Raw genomic sequence first — 17102 nt, forward strand, 5'->3', positions numbered from 1 at the left:
AGTGTGTCAGATTATGTTGTATCGTGTTAATAATTGAATATTTTGCTTTTTATGTTATCAAAACTGCATAGGAACTAATTAGCTAATTAACTCATTATTCATGGTTTACCAAAAATATACAAGGTATAGAATGTTTTTATGTGTACGTTTCTAAACATTTCTTCAGTGTAACGGATGTTGATTGTTACAGTCTGTGGAATTCGCAAGTAAGAAACGTATGTGTTAAGTATGAACATTCAGATTGTGATTTTTGTTTAGAGGATTAATGGTCGGATATTGTAAAAAGTATGTATTAACCCTGGAATACACAGACAACAAAAGCTTACGTGAATACACAGGTGGGGTGCCAGCGCACCCCATATAATTAAACGCTACTAAAATTATAATACACGAACTTAAATATATTTATCTTACTTTATCAATTACAAGAATCACAATAAGAGTTTGTAGGTATTTTTGAACAGACATAGCTATTCCTTACTGCATAAAATGCAAACTTACTTTCTGTGCTCAGCATAAACAGCCTCTTTGCCTCTGAAACAAAAATATTATTTTTTTCTGTCCTTATTCCTAGGGCACATATGACATCGTGCTTGCTTTGGAAGACAAGATTTTGAATCAATTACAGGTGACAGTTCTTTTTTAATTCCAAGGATATTTTTAATACCAATAGACAAATTAGTCGGAAGATTCTTCATGAGGCGGTCCAGCATGTAGGGTCTAGCTAACTGCAACCCCAGTTTTTTTTAGAAACTCCGAGCGGATGGTTGAGAATTCCATTTATGACCGTTTCTTCCTAATATAGGGGCTCCCCTTATAGCTGGATCATTTTCGATGTTACTCTCAATGTCACTTCGAATGAATGTTGAACGTTGAATGTTCCACTAATTTCATCATCGACTTCCGATTATACTTCAATATTGTCATCGGACACACTAAAATTACCTTTAGAATCATAATCTTCTAATATGTTTACTACAAGGTCTGTAAATTTGCTTGCAATGAAACAAATATGCACGCAAATTATCTAAAAGGAATTTCGTCAAAAATTGAATTTTACGTACGTAAATACACAGGTGAGGTGCGGGAGAACCCCACCCCTTTAATATATTCTCTTCTAAAACGAGACAATTTGCTTCACACCCACCACCGTGAATGTCATGATCCAAAATGAGAGTACACGGAAGCACCAACCTAGTGATGGGTGAATTCCCGGGAAGATATTTTTCGGGAAGATTCCCAAATGGGAATTTATGTAAAATCAGAAAGAAAATTGCGTTATATTACTAGATTATGATTTCAAAGTTGAATTAATTTTTATATCAGAGCATATTATTACTGTTGTCCACAGAGGATTCTTTAAAATGTATATTCTGAACGGTACTATGTTACTTTATTAACACTTAATTATATTTAGAGATTACGCATAAACGTATATTTATTTACAATATGTTCTATCAATTAAATATGTGTGAAAAAATTATGTAGTAAGAGCTAATACTTTTAAACCACTAAACAGTTTTAATTTATATGTAAGTGGATTTGCTCAACCTGACTCTATTACCGATATTATAAACACATTAAATTTATAAATGTTATAAACCAATTTAGATTGGGTAAATGCTAGAAGAAACATGTCTCACCAATTTATCAATCTTAGCGCATACAGATTTATGTTCACAAAATTTTCAAGATACTTACTTATATTTATATTTTAGCGCGTAACATAGCTATACACGACCTTTCATTCTACCTATTTCTCTAAATTACATACGTTAATTAACATGTAAAAGAAGTCCGAGTACCTCTTCAGAAATTCGAGTCAGAGAGAGGAGAGAGGCCGACGTCTATTACTAATGGTGGTTCAGGGTTTATTAATAGTACTTCATCTCTATTTCTACATAATTCTAAATTACTTTACAAAATGGTACCTTTTTACCATTTGTAAATTAGTACTTTGCTAATTTTGACTGTTCTTTAACATTGGGGGCCAGCTTTTGCATCTATTTTTTTTTTTTTTTTGCGATATTCTATTCCCATGCGGTTGTTTTATGGTTTCATACGTTAAATTACGTTACCAACATTAAATTAAGACAGTATTGCAGAGCGTGCGTTAGCGAATGAAGGCGGGTTAGAGCCCGCATGGCACGTAGTTTTCTATCTTCGTTACCAACAAGTCACTTTCTTTTCTCACATAAATCACTTCCATTTACCTTTCCGTTTTGTATAAATCCCCTACTGCCCTAAAAAAATTGTTTTCGATACTTTCTTGACTACTTGAGCATCACTATCACTTCATTTCTTACGTAAATCATCCTACTTTTTGCTAGTTTTTGCCCCCCAATACTAAAAAGTTACTTCACTTTTTAGTGCAAATGGAAATTGAACTTTAAAAAAAAACATGTTATTAGTTATATTAAGTACCGTCAAATAATTTTAAATTTTTTAACCTCCAAATTCTTTAAAACCTAGAAGTAAATCATAATATGTTAAAATAAAGTAATTAGTCATATGGTTCTTATAATTTGGAGGATAAAGTAGAGAAATAGAAATAAATTCCTTCCCGGGAATTTGTAGGCCAGGGAAAAAATCCGGAAATTTTCCCATTTTTAAAGTTCCTTCCCACCGGGAATATTTCCGCTGCCCATCACTACACCAAAAAATATGCCTGAGAACAGAGCAAGAATGGCGATGAGTATAACGTCTGGGGTACTCCAGCACCCCCTGTGTATTCCAGGGTAAGTTTCTAAACATTTCTTCAGTGTAACTTATGCTGATTGTTACAGTCTGTAGAATTCGCATGTGTGAAACGTATGTGTTAAGTATGAACATTCAGATTGTGATTTTTGTTTAGAGGATTAATGGTCGGATATTGTAAAAAGTATGTATTAAGTATTGGTGTGATTAGTGATGAATAGATTTGGGTTTAATATACGTATACTCTGCTCTATGTTTGACTTCGAATATGTTTCCCTGGATCAGATCATAACAAATTACGAAAAATTAGTTCTGGTATTGTGTGAGGAAGAAATAATAAACACTTCTGACCAGAGTATATACACTTTATTTCTAATAGGCATCAGAGGTAGATTAAGAGAAAATGTTTTATGGCATTTTGTCAAGTATAAACAACAGGTGTATCTGGAAAAGATAAACACAGGTGGGAGGGTAATGAAGTCAGGGCAGGTGGCCGAAAGATGACGCCCGGGGAAGTCCGACCCAGGTGGCTTCCCATGCAAACAAGGACTTTCACTTTTAGTATAAATAACTGCGCTCTAAAATATCTCTTTCAGTTAGTGTCTGATGAAGACAACGTTACGTTGTTGAGACTGTTACACTGGAATTTAGTTTTTAATAAACAAGTGTATATACTCTGGTCAGGAGTGTTTATTATTTCTTTTGTGAGTTCCAGAGTCGTGATGGATAGAGTTGCATGTGTGAGGAACTGTGTTATGCTAGTCTGTCCATATGACTATGTATTCGCATTGTAAACTATGTGTGTTGTGCCCATTATATGAGATATTTTTAAATGTAAAATTCTGAACGTATTTTTAGAGTAACGAAGGATGATTGCTACTGTCTGTAGAATTCGCTTGTAAGAAAATGTGTTAAGAACGAACGTTCAGATTGTGACCTCTGTTTAGAGGATTAACCCGTTTTTGCCCGATTTTTTTAAATTTGTGTTTTTTCTGAATGAGAGGCTTCTATTTGTACGATTAATATTAAATTGTGTCTTTCCGTAATTAATTCGCCAGTATGTCCATGTTCCAATATTGGAACACTAGGAACGAACGGGTACCAGTAGTAGTTGTTCCTATATTGGAACACCAGATACGAACGGTACCTGTAAGATTTTTTTCCTAATCTCTGATATTACAAACTAATGTGACAGTAATGTTTGGTATATATGTTATTTATTCTACAAAGAGAACATCCCTTTCTACTTCTACATTAGCTAGAAACTAATATCGTTATAAAACAACCGACCATTTTCTTATTTTTATTTTGCAAATATACTTCGTACAAATATTATAGTATGAAATATAGGACGAACAGTATAAAATGTAAAATTTACTACAGTATATGAATATTCATATTCTTTAATGATTCTATACTATGTATCCTATAGCTTTTAATAGGAGGTATATAAATAAAATATTAACATGTTAAATTTTCAGATATATGCAAAATCAATATATTGATATTTAGCAAATACGTTTGATTTTCTTCCGATAGATTTGACCAATGCAACAATTTGAAATTATATTTGTGGCTGGCACGGTTTGAAGCCGGAGCTATCCAGTGATAAGAATTGTCATATTTTAGACCTCTACGGATGCGTGACAGAAATTTCTTGCTTGGTTTTGCACTCTCGCAGCGTACACTCCGGTAGAGACACGCTAAACAGAAGAAGCTTCGCCTCAACTTGAAGATGATTGTATTGTATTGTATTGTATTTATTTTCATCCTTTTTCATACAAATTGTTCACAACGTGAACGTATGAGTTGGACACGTCATAAGAACACTGAATGTGTACATATGTATAGATTTAAATCTACATGCAATATTAAATAGTATGAATTTATATAAAACAAAAAAGGTACAATTTTTCATTATTCTAATTTACATACATCGATATAAAACAACATAACAGTTAATAAAACCTTACATTATAGATATACAAAATATATATACTTTAAACATTATAGTAGTATTGGCTGCACTATAGGACACTTTTGGGCCCCTGGGTCCCTGCCTCAGGACCCATGGTCCCTGGCCGGGGTCAATGACCTAGGGGTACATAGGACCACCCCCTGTAAATTTTGGCAGGGGTACCATGGCCCACCCCCTAAATTTTGGCAGGGGTACATAGGACCACCCCCCTTAAATTTTGGAAATTGCCAAATCTAAAAATTTGGTATGGTAGGGTAAGACCATAGTATGTACCTTTATTAGTATTGGGTGTCTATGTCGTTCCCTTTCATGGGTAAAAAATTGCCAAAAATTTAAATTTCGGGGTTTTTTGACCTAATTTATCCCCTTTGATGAGGTATTATTACCCTATATAGTTATATGGGCGTATACAGGAGTTCATTACCTTTCATAAGACATGGGTATATTAATGCACCCTTGAAAAATTTTGGGAGGGATACCTTGGCCCACCCCTTAAATTTTGGAAATTGCCCAATTTAAACATTGGGTATAATAGTATAGGACCCTAATATGTATTATGGTAAATTTGGGCGGTCCACCTTGTTCCCTTCTAGGGGTACAAAATTGCCAAAAATGTAAACGTAAGCAATACGTTATACCACGTGTTTGGTTTTTGGTCGATTTTATCCCCTTTGATGAGGTGTTATTACCTTATATGGTTATATGGTCATGTATAGGGATCCATTACCTTTTATAAGATATCGGTATATTTGTACACTCCTTTAAAAATTTGGGAGGGGTACTTTGGCCCACCCCTTAAATTTTGGAAATTGCCCAATTTAAACATTTGGTATTATAGTACCGGACCCTAACATGTATTATGATAAATTTGGGTGGTCCACCTCGTTCCCTTTTAGGGGTACAAAATTGTCAAAATATAAACGTAAGCAATACGTTGTACCACGTGTTTGGTCTTTTGGCCCAATTTATCCTCTTGGATGAGGTTCTATTACCTTATATGGTTATATGGTTATGTATAGGGGTCTATTCCCTATCATAAGACATAGGTACATTTGTGCAATCCTTTAAAAAATTTGGGAGGGGTACTTTGGCCCACCCCTTAAATTTTAGAAATTGCTCATTTTATATATTTGGTATTATAGTACTGGACCCTAACATGTATTATTATGATAAATTTGAGTGGTTGACCTCGTTCCCTTTTAGGGGTACGAAATTGCCAAATTTTACTACAACCACGTGTTTGGTATTTTGGTTCAATTTATCCCCTTGGATGAGGTCCTATTACCTTATATGATTATATGGTTATGTATATTGGTCCATTCCCTATTATAAGACATGGGTATATTGATGCACCCCGGGAGGGGTACCTTGGCCCACCTCTTTACTTTGGAAATTGCCCAATTTAAACATTTGGTATAATAGTATAAGACCCTAATATATATTACTATAAATTTGGGTGGTCCATCTCGTTCCCTTTCATGGGTACGAAATTGCCAAATTTTAGTACAACCACGTGTTTCGTTTTGACCTAATTTATTCACTTGGATGAGGTCCTATTACCTAATATGATTATATGGTCATGTATAGGGGTCCATTTTCTATCATAAGACATAGGTACATTGATGCACCCCGGGATGGGTACCATAGCCAATCCCTTAAATTTTGGAAATTTTTCAATTTAAGCATTCGCTATCATAGTACATGACCTCAATATGTATCATGATAAATTTGGGTGGTCCACCTTGTTCCCTTTCATGAGTAAAAAAAATGCCAAAATATAAACATAAGCAATATGTTGTATCACTTTTTTGGTTTTTGGCCCAATTTATCCCGTTTGATGCGGTCTTATACCGTATATGGTCATATGGTCATGTATATAGGTTCATTTCCTTTCATAAGACATGAGTACATTGATGCACCCTTTAAAAAATTTGGGAGGGGTAACTTGACTCATCCACTCAGTTTTAGAAATTGTTTAATATAAGCATTTGGTATCTTCGTACAGGTCTTCAATATGTACCATTATCAATTTGGATGGTCCACATCGTTCCCTTTCATGGGTAAAGAACTACCAAAAATTAAATTTCGGAGGTTATTGACTCCTATTTAGCACGTTATATGGTTTATTACCCTTATATGTTTATGTGCCCTTTTAAATTTGGGAATTATCAGGTAACAAAATTCGGTAAACGTTTTCTAGGACCCATTGGTGTTCCTCTTATGGCCAAATATTCAAAATTTAAAGGTTATTGACCGGTTTTATTATTGAATAACTACAGGATTTATTACTTTTTCATAAGACACAGGTGTATTTGTGTACCAATCTTAAATTTTGGGAGGGGTACATTTCTTATTGTCATATCAATAATTGGTAATTGGATAGTATCTCATTCATTGGGTAAATCATTGTGATCACGTGATCAGTTATTGACCTATGATGGGATTAGGAGTCCAGGACATTGGTACATTTAAACTTTGTAGGATAATTTGAGAATGCGTCATTGGTTTCGATTATTACAGCCAAATATAAACGTAAGCAATACGATGTACCACGTGATTGACCTTGATGAGGTAGTGTACAGGGATATATAGCTAAACTTATTGAATCTTATGACTCATAGCCTTAAGGGAATACATGCTACAACACTGGCAAAGTTATTGTTGATGCAATTTGATTGGTTGATCACTATCTTTCGTGCAATCTGATTGGCTGATCACTATCTTTCGTGCAATCTGATTGGTTGATGAATTTCAAATCTTTGCTGTATTCAGTTTTAAGTTTTGTTTAACATTTAAAAATCTTGGTTTCGTTCAACATTTTGCACTCACTGATAAATATGATCAAAACCGTTTATTTGTTAACCGAATAGTTAAAAACCGGATAAAGTTTGACGGTTAATCGTGAAACGTAAAATTTTTAGTTTGAAATTTTTTTGCTTGAAACTTTTTGTTTGAATTTTTTGGTTTAAAATTTTTTTGTTTAAAAATTTTTTCGTTTGAAATTTTTTAAAATTTTTTCGTTTCAAAATTTTTTGTTTGAAATTTTTCGTTTCCAAATTTTTTGTTTGAAATTTTTTGTTTCAAAATTTTGTTTCAAAGATTTATGTTTGAAATTTTTTGTTTCAAAGTTTGGTTTGACATTTTTAAAGTTTGTGCACTCAATAGTAAAGAACCGGAACTGTTTAGAACTAAAACCTCTGGCAACTTTGTGGTGCAATAGTACACGTCAGAACATGATAATGAAACGTCATCAGTTTTGCATCATATATAAGTATCGTTCGCGTTAGTATTCATGATAACATCATCATGGCTACTTGTCTGCAGTTTCTAAACACACGTGATGTGATGAAATCATTTACCAAGATTACTGATTTACAACAGAATGTACCTTATAGAATCTTAGCTAGCCAAATGATCCCTACAGAGTTTGGATTAAGAATCGTAGTGAAGCTTGAAAATGATAAGAATATAATTTTACCAGCAAGATATTTACCCATGGAAGCATCAAAACAAGAAGAACTGCTGCGTTTCTTAAATACTGGATCTGTATCTTTATGCTATAAAAGACTCTTGGGTCGAAGTCATCAATTTGAATTTAGTACATAGCCGGATTCGTCAGCAATTGTGATGAAATCATGAATTCAAACGTCAGCACATCAGACATAGTTGTATGAATGTGGTTGGTCAGCATGACGTCAGCAACTGTGATGAAACCATGAATTCAAACGTCAGCACATTCCTTTCCAATGACGTCAGCCGTAGTTCTATAAATCAACCAATACAGTGTCATCCCACGAAATCATTTGAGCAAGTGCTTTTCAGGAGGAAAGATGTGTACTTCTAACGATAAAGAATTCATTTTCGCAAGCTATTATCCAATAAATATATTTCAAACAAAACATGTGATGATTGGTATCAGTGCTAGAACATTTGAACCAGTGATTCGATTGGGCAAAGCAGAACAATTTGGTGTACAACTGACCTGTGAAGAATGGCAAATATTATGTTCACGAATCGACCAAATGAACGATTATTTTCATGATGAGCTAAATGTGACCATAGTCAAATCATTAGGCTCAAATCATGAAGTGGTGATGCGTACAGTCCTCGAAGAGAAGATGGTGCTGTTACGTAAAAAGAGTACATTTCATATCCCTCGCAACATGGTGTATCTAACGGAAACAGAATGGAACAAATTTATCAACGTATTTCAGTGTGTGAAACATGCAGTGGAAGTGTGCAACAAAACAAGTATATTCCTGAAAAAGTACTATTTTGAAAAATGTGTTATGCATATTGTACAACATATATCTAGATATTATGATGGTTGTCAACATCGTTCGTGGGTGCATACCTGTATTGATAAACAGTTTATTTGTGGTCAAATGGACATTGAGTTTCCACCAATTGATATTGCATTAGACCTTAAAAGACTTCAACTGGAATTAAAATTATACGCTAAAGACAAACTAGTGCAAGAAGTTCAAAATACATTGTATCGACAATATCCAGAACCACTATCTGGTATGGATGTATGTGGAGTGTAATAAAATGATCCATTTCAATGAATTGTGCTTTTTCATTTCAAGAACAAACCACATGTTCTGACGTGTACTATTGCACCATAATGTTGCCAGAGGTTTTAGTTCTAAACAGTTCCGGTTCTTTACTAATGAGTGCACAAACATTAAAAATGTCAAACCAAACTTTGAAACAAAAAATTTCAAACAAAAATCTTTGAAACAAAATTTTGAAACGAAAAAAATTCAAACAAAAAATTTCAAACGAAAAAAATTCAAACAAAATTTTGAAACGAAAAAAATTTCAAACAAAATTTTGAAACAAAAAATTTCAAACAAAAAATTTGGAAACGAAAAATTTCAAACAAAAAATTTTGAAACAAAAAAATTTTAAAAAATTTCAAACGAAAAAATTTTTAAACAAAAAAATTTTAAACAAAATAAATTTCAAACAAAAAGTTTCAAGCAAAAAAATTTCAAACTAAAAATTTTACGTTTCACGATTAACCGTCAAACTTTATCCGGTTTTTAACTATTCGGTTAACAAATAAACGGTTTTGATCATATTTATCAGTGAGTGCAAAATGTTGAACGAAACCAAGATTTTTAAATGTTAAACAAAACTTAAAACTGAATACAGCAAAGATTTGAAATTCATCAACCAATCAGATTGCACGAAAGATAGTGATCAGCCAATCAGATTGCACGAAAGATAGTGATCAACCAATCAAATTGCATCAACAATAACTTTGCCAGTGTTGTAGCATGTATTCCCTTAAGACTATGAGTCATAAGATTCAATAAGTTTAGCTATATATCCCTGTACACTACCTCATCAAGGTCAATCACGTGGTACATCGTATTGCTTACGTTTATATTTGGCTGTAATAATCGAAACCAATGACGCATTCTCAAATTATCCTACAAAGTTTAAATGTACCAATGTCCTGGACTCCTAATCCCATCATAGGTCAATAACTGATCACGTGATCACAATGATTTACCCAATGAATGAGATACTATCCAATTACCAATTATTGATATGACAATAAGAAATGTACCCCTCCCAAAATTTAAGATTGGTACACAAATACACCTGTGTCTTATGAAAAAGTAATAAATCCTGTAGTTATTCAATAATAAAACCGGTCAATAACCTTTAAATTTTGAATATTTGGCCATAAGAGGAACACCAATGGGTCCTAGAAAACGTTTACCGAATTTTGTTACCTGATAATTCCCAAATTTAAAAGGGCACATAAACATATAAGGGTAATAAACCATATAACGTGCTAAATAGGAGTCAATAACCTCCGAAATTTAATTTTTGGTAGTTCTTTACCCATGAAAGGGAACGATGTGGACCATCCAAATTGATAATGGTACATATTGAAGACCTGTACGAAGACACCAAATGCTTATATTAAACAATTTCTAAAACTGAGTGGATGAGTCAAGTTACCCCTCCCAAATTTTTTAAAGGGTGCATCAATGTACTCATGTCTTATGAAAGGAAATGAACCTATATACATGACCATATGACCATATACGGTATAAGACCGCATCAAACGGGATAAATTGGGCCAAAAACCAAACAAGTGATACAACATATTGCTTATGTTTATATTTTGGCATTTTTTTTTTACTCATGAAAGGGAACAAGGTGGACCACCCAAATTTATCATGATACATATTGAGGTCATGTACTATGATAGCGAATGCTTAAATTGAAAAATTTCCAAAATTTAAGGGATTGGCTATGGTACCCATCCCGGGGTGCATCAATGTACCTATGTCTTATGATAGAAAATGGACCCCTATACATGACCATATAATCATATTAGGTAATAGGACCTCATCCAAGTGAATAAATTAGGTCAAAACGAAACACGTGGTTGTACTAAAATTTGGCAATTTCGTACCCATGAAAGGGAACGAGATGGACCACCCAAATTTATAGTAATATATATTAGGGTCTTATACTATTATACCAAATGTTTAAATTGGGCAATTTCCAAAATAAAGAGGTGGGCCAAGGTACCCCTCCCGGGGTGCATCAGTATACCCATGTCTTATAATAGGGAATGGACCAATATACATAACCATATAATCATATAAGGTAATAGGACCTCATCCAAGGGGATAAATTGAACCAAAATACCAAACACGTGGTTGTAGTAAAATTTGGCAATTTCATACCCCTAAAAGGGAACGAGGTCAACCACTCAAATTTATCATAATAATACATGTTAGGGTCCAGTACTATAATACCAAATATATAAAATGAGCAATTTCTAAAATTTAAGGGGTGGGCCAAAGTACCCCTCCCAAATTTTTTAAAGGGTTGCACAAATGTTTTTAGAATGCAATAGGATAAAATACAAATTTTGCAGTTTAACACTCCACGTTTATGTCCATTAATCTAAGGAAAACGAATGATTAAGGCAAGTAAATAATTATAGAAGAATAGGTGGAATGAGAGTGTGGGAGGCAACGGGAGTACCCGACAAAATTCACCGACATCATGATGTACACCACAAACTTATTTAGCAGTGGATCAAACCAAGAACCCCACACACCGGAGGTAACAGCTTTATCAGTGAGCCACGGTGACCTCAGGATAGAATAGAATGGATTGCGAGATAACAATTTACTTTAATTAATCATCCGCCTCTTCTTTAGCCTATAGTGCAAAACTGTAAGACGTAACAACAGAATAAAATTCATTAACATAATGTGTACTTTACAAAGTGTACATAACCTGGGGAAATAATACGCACCAGAAATTAATATACTACTACGGACTCATTGCATAGTACTTTTGTATTTAAAACCAAAAACATGAATGTAGCCTATACATTGCACTTAGGACTCTATATTTTTCCGCATATTAATATGTACGACAATAAGAAGTTACAAATAAATTCTTAAAACTGCTAGTATCCCGTGAAAATTTTATGGAGTATATTTCAACAAAGTACTTCCTCGAGAACTGAAATTGGCAGAAAAAACGTGGTGATTGCAACAGTGTTAGTTTTTGCCTCAAGCCCTAATATCAAAATAACAACAATGCAAGCAGAGCAACACCATATTATTGAAACTTCATAATACCACTGATCCACCACTCACCCCAATGCAACGCTGGCCGTGTCATGTGGTGTACTTCCTCTCCTCACGAGGAATTTATTAAGTTGCGCAGAAAAGAAGTGCAGTAGCCCAAGCGATTCATATGATCGAATAATTCCCACTTAATTCATATGATCGAATAATTCATCTGCGCTAAATAGATGCGCGGAAACCTAACTGATTCAATGAGCGAATCATTCCCAACCAATTCACTTGCGCGAAGGGAATGCGCTGACAACCAATTCATATGAACGAATTAAATGATCGAATCATTTCAGTGAATCAGACTAAATGAACCAACTCTCCGAAATGAATCATTTTGCCCATCACTATTGGACACTTTTAGCGCTGTTTCGATATGAAATAAATACACAGCACGGGTATACAAAACCCATTAGTGCTGCTTCAAAAAGTAATCTAAAATCTAGGAGCAGCATTGTGAAAAGACAGCTATTAACATTGATTTTTTTTTTTTTTTTTTTTGCTAGCCGCGCACGACTAGCCCCGCCCAAAGGGTCATACCCTTTATTAGGGGATGAGGAATTAAGGAAATCTCGGGTGAGGAGAAAGATAGATGGGTTAAGTGAGGTTTAATTTATTTATTAAATCTTTATTTTATTTCAAAATCATAATAACATTAGGGGGGAAGCATCAATTTTCAGCTCTGGTACTGACTGGAGGAGCTGCAGGACATCATGGCCTTTAACCATGATCATACTATTAGGTGATGATGAGATGAGGATGAAGTGCAGAAGACGTCACAACACAAGGTATTTGGTTAGTTGGACAAATGTTGATTATCTTCTGATCCAGGGCTACTCTGGATCGTGATGAAGACAGTGGGAGGCCTGTTGATACAGTAGGACTACTGTGCAGTAGATGGGAAAATGTAAGGTGAATCGAGATGAGTGATGAAATCGGAAACGAGAGGAAGATCAATGCTGTCAGGTGGCAGTGAATAATGATACAGTGAGAAAAGCAGAGACAACGGTGTATGGCGAAGGAGGTCTCGTTTTGGGAAAGTGGCGTCGGCGTGCATGGTGTCAAAAAGTAAGGGGTGGTGGTTCTGGAAGCGTTGAGAAATATAGCGTAGGCGGAGTGTTTCAAGGTGGTAGAGAATATGCGGAAATGGAGTACGGTCATACAGATCTCGAGTAGGGCTGGGAAGACGGATACGAAAGGCAAGTCGGAGTGCGTGGCGTTCTAGAATTTGAAGGCGTTTATAGAAAGAAGAGGGAGCGTCGATCCAAGCTGTAAAGCCGTAGGTAAGGACTGGTCGGAGGAAAGATTTATAAGTATTAAGAAGAGTGACAGCAGAGAGACCCCAAGTAGTGCCCGTAAGGCGGCGAAGAAGGTTAAGGCGTGAGTAAGCCTTGGTACAGATGTACTTGAGGTATGGAGTCCATTTAAGATGTTGGTCGAAAGTAATGCCTAAATACGTGACTGTTTTGCTGATAGTGACAGGAGTATGGGATATACGGAGATGGAGATTTGTAGGATTGCGATGAACACGGGAGCGCTTTCCAGGTGGTAAGAAAATAATCGCTTGCGTTTTAGCGGCATTGATGGTAAGACGCCACTGCTGACACCAAGAAAGAAATGAGTCTATGGCAGGTTGGAGAGAAGAATTAATGCGTTGAATCGTATTCCCTGTGGCTAAAAAGGCCGTGTCGTCTGCATATTGAAAGAGGGTAACGTTCGGGGGTAGTGTGGGAAAGTCTGCGACATATAGAAGGTAAAGCAGGGGGGATAGGGCTGATCCTTGGGGGACTCCGGAATGAAGGAAGATAGGATAGGAAAGGTGATTATTAATTGATATATAGCTAAGTCTGCAGGAGAGAAATTGATAGATGAGGCGAATATAACAGTAGGGCAGGTGAAAGGAGAAAAGTTTATAGAGGAGGCCAAGATGCCAGACTTTATCAAAAGCTTTCTCGAGGTCAAATAAGATGAGGCAGGAAGGTTTGGATGTGTTAAACTGATTAGTGATGAAAGTAGTAAGGCGGAGGAGTTGATCGGAAATGCTAAATGAAGGACGAAAACCTGCTTGATGGAGAGGGAGTAAATTATATGCTGAAAGATGGGTGTCAAGGCGAGTGACGAGGATACGTTCGAGAATCTTGCTAAACACAAGGGTGAGTTGGATAGGGCGGTATGAAGAGACAGATTGTGGGGGTTTGCCAGGTTTGAGAAACATTAAGGTAGTAGAAGTTTTCCAAGGTAGAGGATAGAAGCCAGTGCGAAGAATGAAAGTAAAAATGATAGAGAGAAGGTAAAGCAAGACATATGGACCTTCCTTGATATGGCGGTAGGTGATTTTGTCTATGCCAGGAGCAGTGTTCTTCTTTCGGGAGATGGTCTGCTGGATATCAGAAACGGTGATAGGAGCTGTAAGTGGATTGTGAAGAGGTAATGGATGATCGGGGTGAGGTTGAAGATCGGGTGACAAAAGATCTAAAGTGTCAGTGGGATGTCGGCGAAATACTGGATCTGGTGCAGAAGGAGTGAATATTTCCTGGAGGTAGGTGGCAAAAGCGTTGGCTTTAGCAGTATCGTCGGGAAGAGGTAGTGCATCATCTAGAAGTGGATAGGAAGTACGTGTGGATTTGCCGGTAAGCTGATGAAAACGCTTCCAGAATTTGGTGGGGTGGGAGTTATCAGAGAGAGAATTGCAAGTTTTGATCCAATTTCGGCGTTTGTAAGCTACTAGGTAATTATGGACAGTACGTTGGTATTGACGATGGAGCCTAAGAGATTCGGGATTGCCGGTACGGGTGAAATCACGATAGAGTTGTCTAGAACGCCTGATTAAAGGAAGGTATTGAGGCGGGAGGGGCGGTTTGTGTGGATGAATGGTAGACTGAGGTATGTATTTCGTAGATGCAAGATGAATGGTGTCGGTGATAGTGACAAGAGTTGTATAAAGTTCAGTTTCGGTTGTCGGGGGCAGAAGAGGTTCGAGAGCTATATCAATGTGGGAGCGGTAACTAACCCAATCGGCCTTGTCGAAACGAGGGGTGGTGCGAGCGGGAAGAGATTGATAATTGACAGGAGTGCGTTGCAGGAGCAGAGACAGTTTAATGGGAACATGATCGCTTCCAAGCGGATCTAAGACTGAGATCGTGCAACGGTGAGAGAGATTGGATGATGTGATCACCACGTCAGGTGTGGTATTACTGACAGGGCGAGTTGGTTTCGGAAGAGTATGAATAAACCCAGTAGTATGAGTGGTAATATAGGTTCGAAAATCCTGCTGTTGTTGGGCTGAGCGGCTATGAAAGTTGATATCGGCCATAATTATGAAAGAGCGGAAATTTCCAGAGATGGAGTGAAAAAAGTCGTGCGGAATGGGATGGCCAGGGCGAACATAGAGAGTAGCGACAGTGACAGATATATTTCTAAAATAGAGAGTGAGAATGAGATGCTCAGGGAGATTGGCAACAGTAGAAGTATGTTGTCGGAGAGGAATGCTGGGAGGAAAGCCAATGGCAACCCCACCATTTGCACGGCGTGCCGGGAGTGCATTATCATGGCGAACTATCTGATAGCCAGAGATACGGGGATGGAGACGTGGAGTCAGATAAGTTTCGTTGAGGAGAAACGTACTAACATGTTCTTCTCGGAGTAGTTGTTCAAAGAGAGGTTGGTGTTGGCACAAGGAACGAATATTCAAAAATAGAAAGTTCAATTCCATGATGAAGGCAATGAAAGATTTGAGTTTCTGGTGGGGATACCTAAAATGGTTACACTGCCGTCTGGAGCACATCAGAGTGAAAATATACAGTTGGACCGGAATAGGTTGCTTGGAAGTCGACGTTAAGGATGGTTTTAGCTGTTTGTTGAACCTGTTGTAAGATGTGATGTCGAAGGAAAGGGTGGATATTCTGAAGAGTAACAGTAATGAAAGACAGGAATTGATTAATAGAGATTGGTTGGTATACAGATGATGGCGGAGGAACAGTAGTATCTTGAGTCCCGTGAGGACGCAGAGGGACAACGAGTTCTGGCTTGAAAGGTTCGGCTGTGGGTCTGGCTTTGCATTTGTAACTGTATGTGGGATGTTCATGAGAACCACAGGTACTACAGAGTGGAGGTTGCTGAAGATTCGTGCAGGTTTTGGTACTATGAGGTCCGGAGCAGAAACCGCACTTGGGTGTGTTCGGGCACGGAGAAGTATGGTGCGAGTTGTACGTTTGACAGGTTTCACATCTGACAGGGAGGGGTGCCGGAGATTTAGATGGTTCAACCCTGTGTCGTTTGCGATAAATATAGGCTCCGTGCGAGAGAAGATTGTCAATAGTTGTTGAGGAATTTGTAAGTACACGGACCATGTAGGTGTTCCCAGAAGCGTTTTTAATGCGGATGCACTTAAGAATAGAGTGCCCGTCGAGTTTGAGTTCCTCTGCAATCTCGTCGTCTGTGTAGTCAGGTGGAACTCCTCTAATGACAACAGAGAGTGCTGGTGAACGTCGAGGTGGTGGTGGTTGTTTGGTGCGAGAGGGAGCCAGCTTAGTAAGATTTGCGTTTCTGCCAAAGACTTCATATGAGTGGGTGTTAAGAAGTGAAGCAGCCAGATTTGAATCAGGAGACTTAATGATGATACCCTTACGGGTCGAGACTATTTGGGTGATTTGTGAACGAGGAACGTATTTGGTGAGACGAAGGTAAAGCTGTTTGAGATCTTGATATTTCGGGTCGTAATTAGAAAGTAGGAAGGAAGTAGTTGCTGGAGCCTGTAGGTTACTGACTGAAGATCGATTTTGCGAACGAGGTAGTGATGG

The 17102-nt window shown here is 36.8% G+C and overlaps 1 protein-coding gene across 1 annotated transcript in view; it reads right to left on the bottom strand.

The window, feature by feature from the left end:
* The window catches only part of LOC145670513 (uncharacterized), a 64451-nt gene extending 59931 nt beyond the window's left edge, over positions 1–4520 (bottom strand). The window contains exon 1 of the mRNA XM_081739268.1: positions 502–4520. The gene's annotated coding sequence lies outside the window, so the exon portion shown is untranslated. The remainder of the gene's footprint in view (positions 1–501) is intronic.
* Positions 4521–17102: the final 12582 nt, after the last annotated feature.

The sequence above is a fragment of the Thermobia domestica genome, chromosome 14, assembly GCF_964235325.1.
Source record: "Thermobia domestica chromosome 14, izTheDome1.hap1.1, whole genome shotgun sequence".
Classification (NCBI taxonomy): Eukaryota; Metazoa; Arthropoda; class Insecta; order Zygentoma; family Lepismatidae; genus Thermobia; species Thermobia domestica.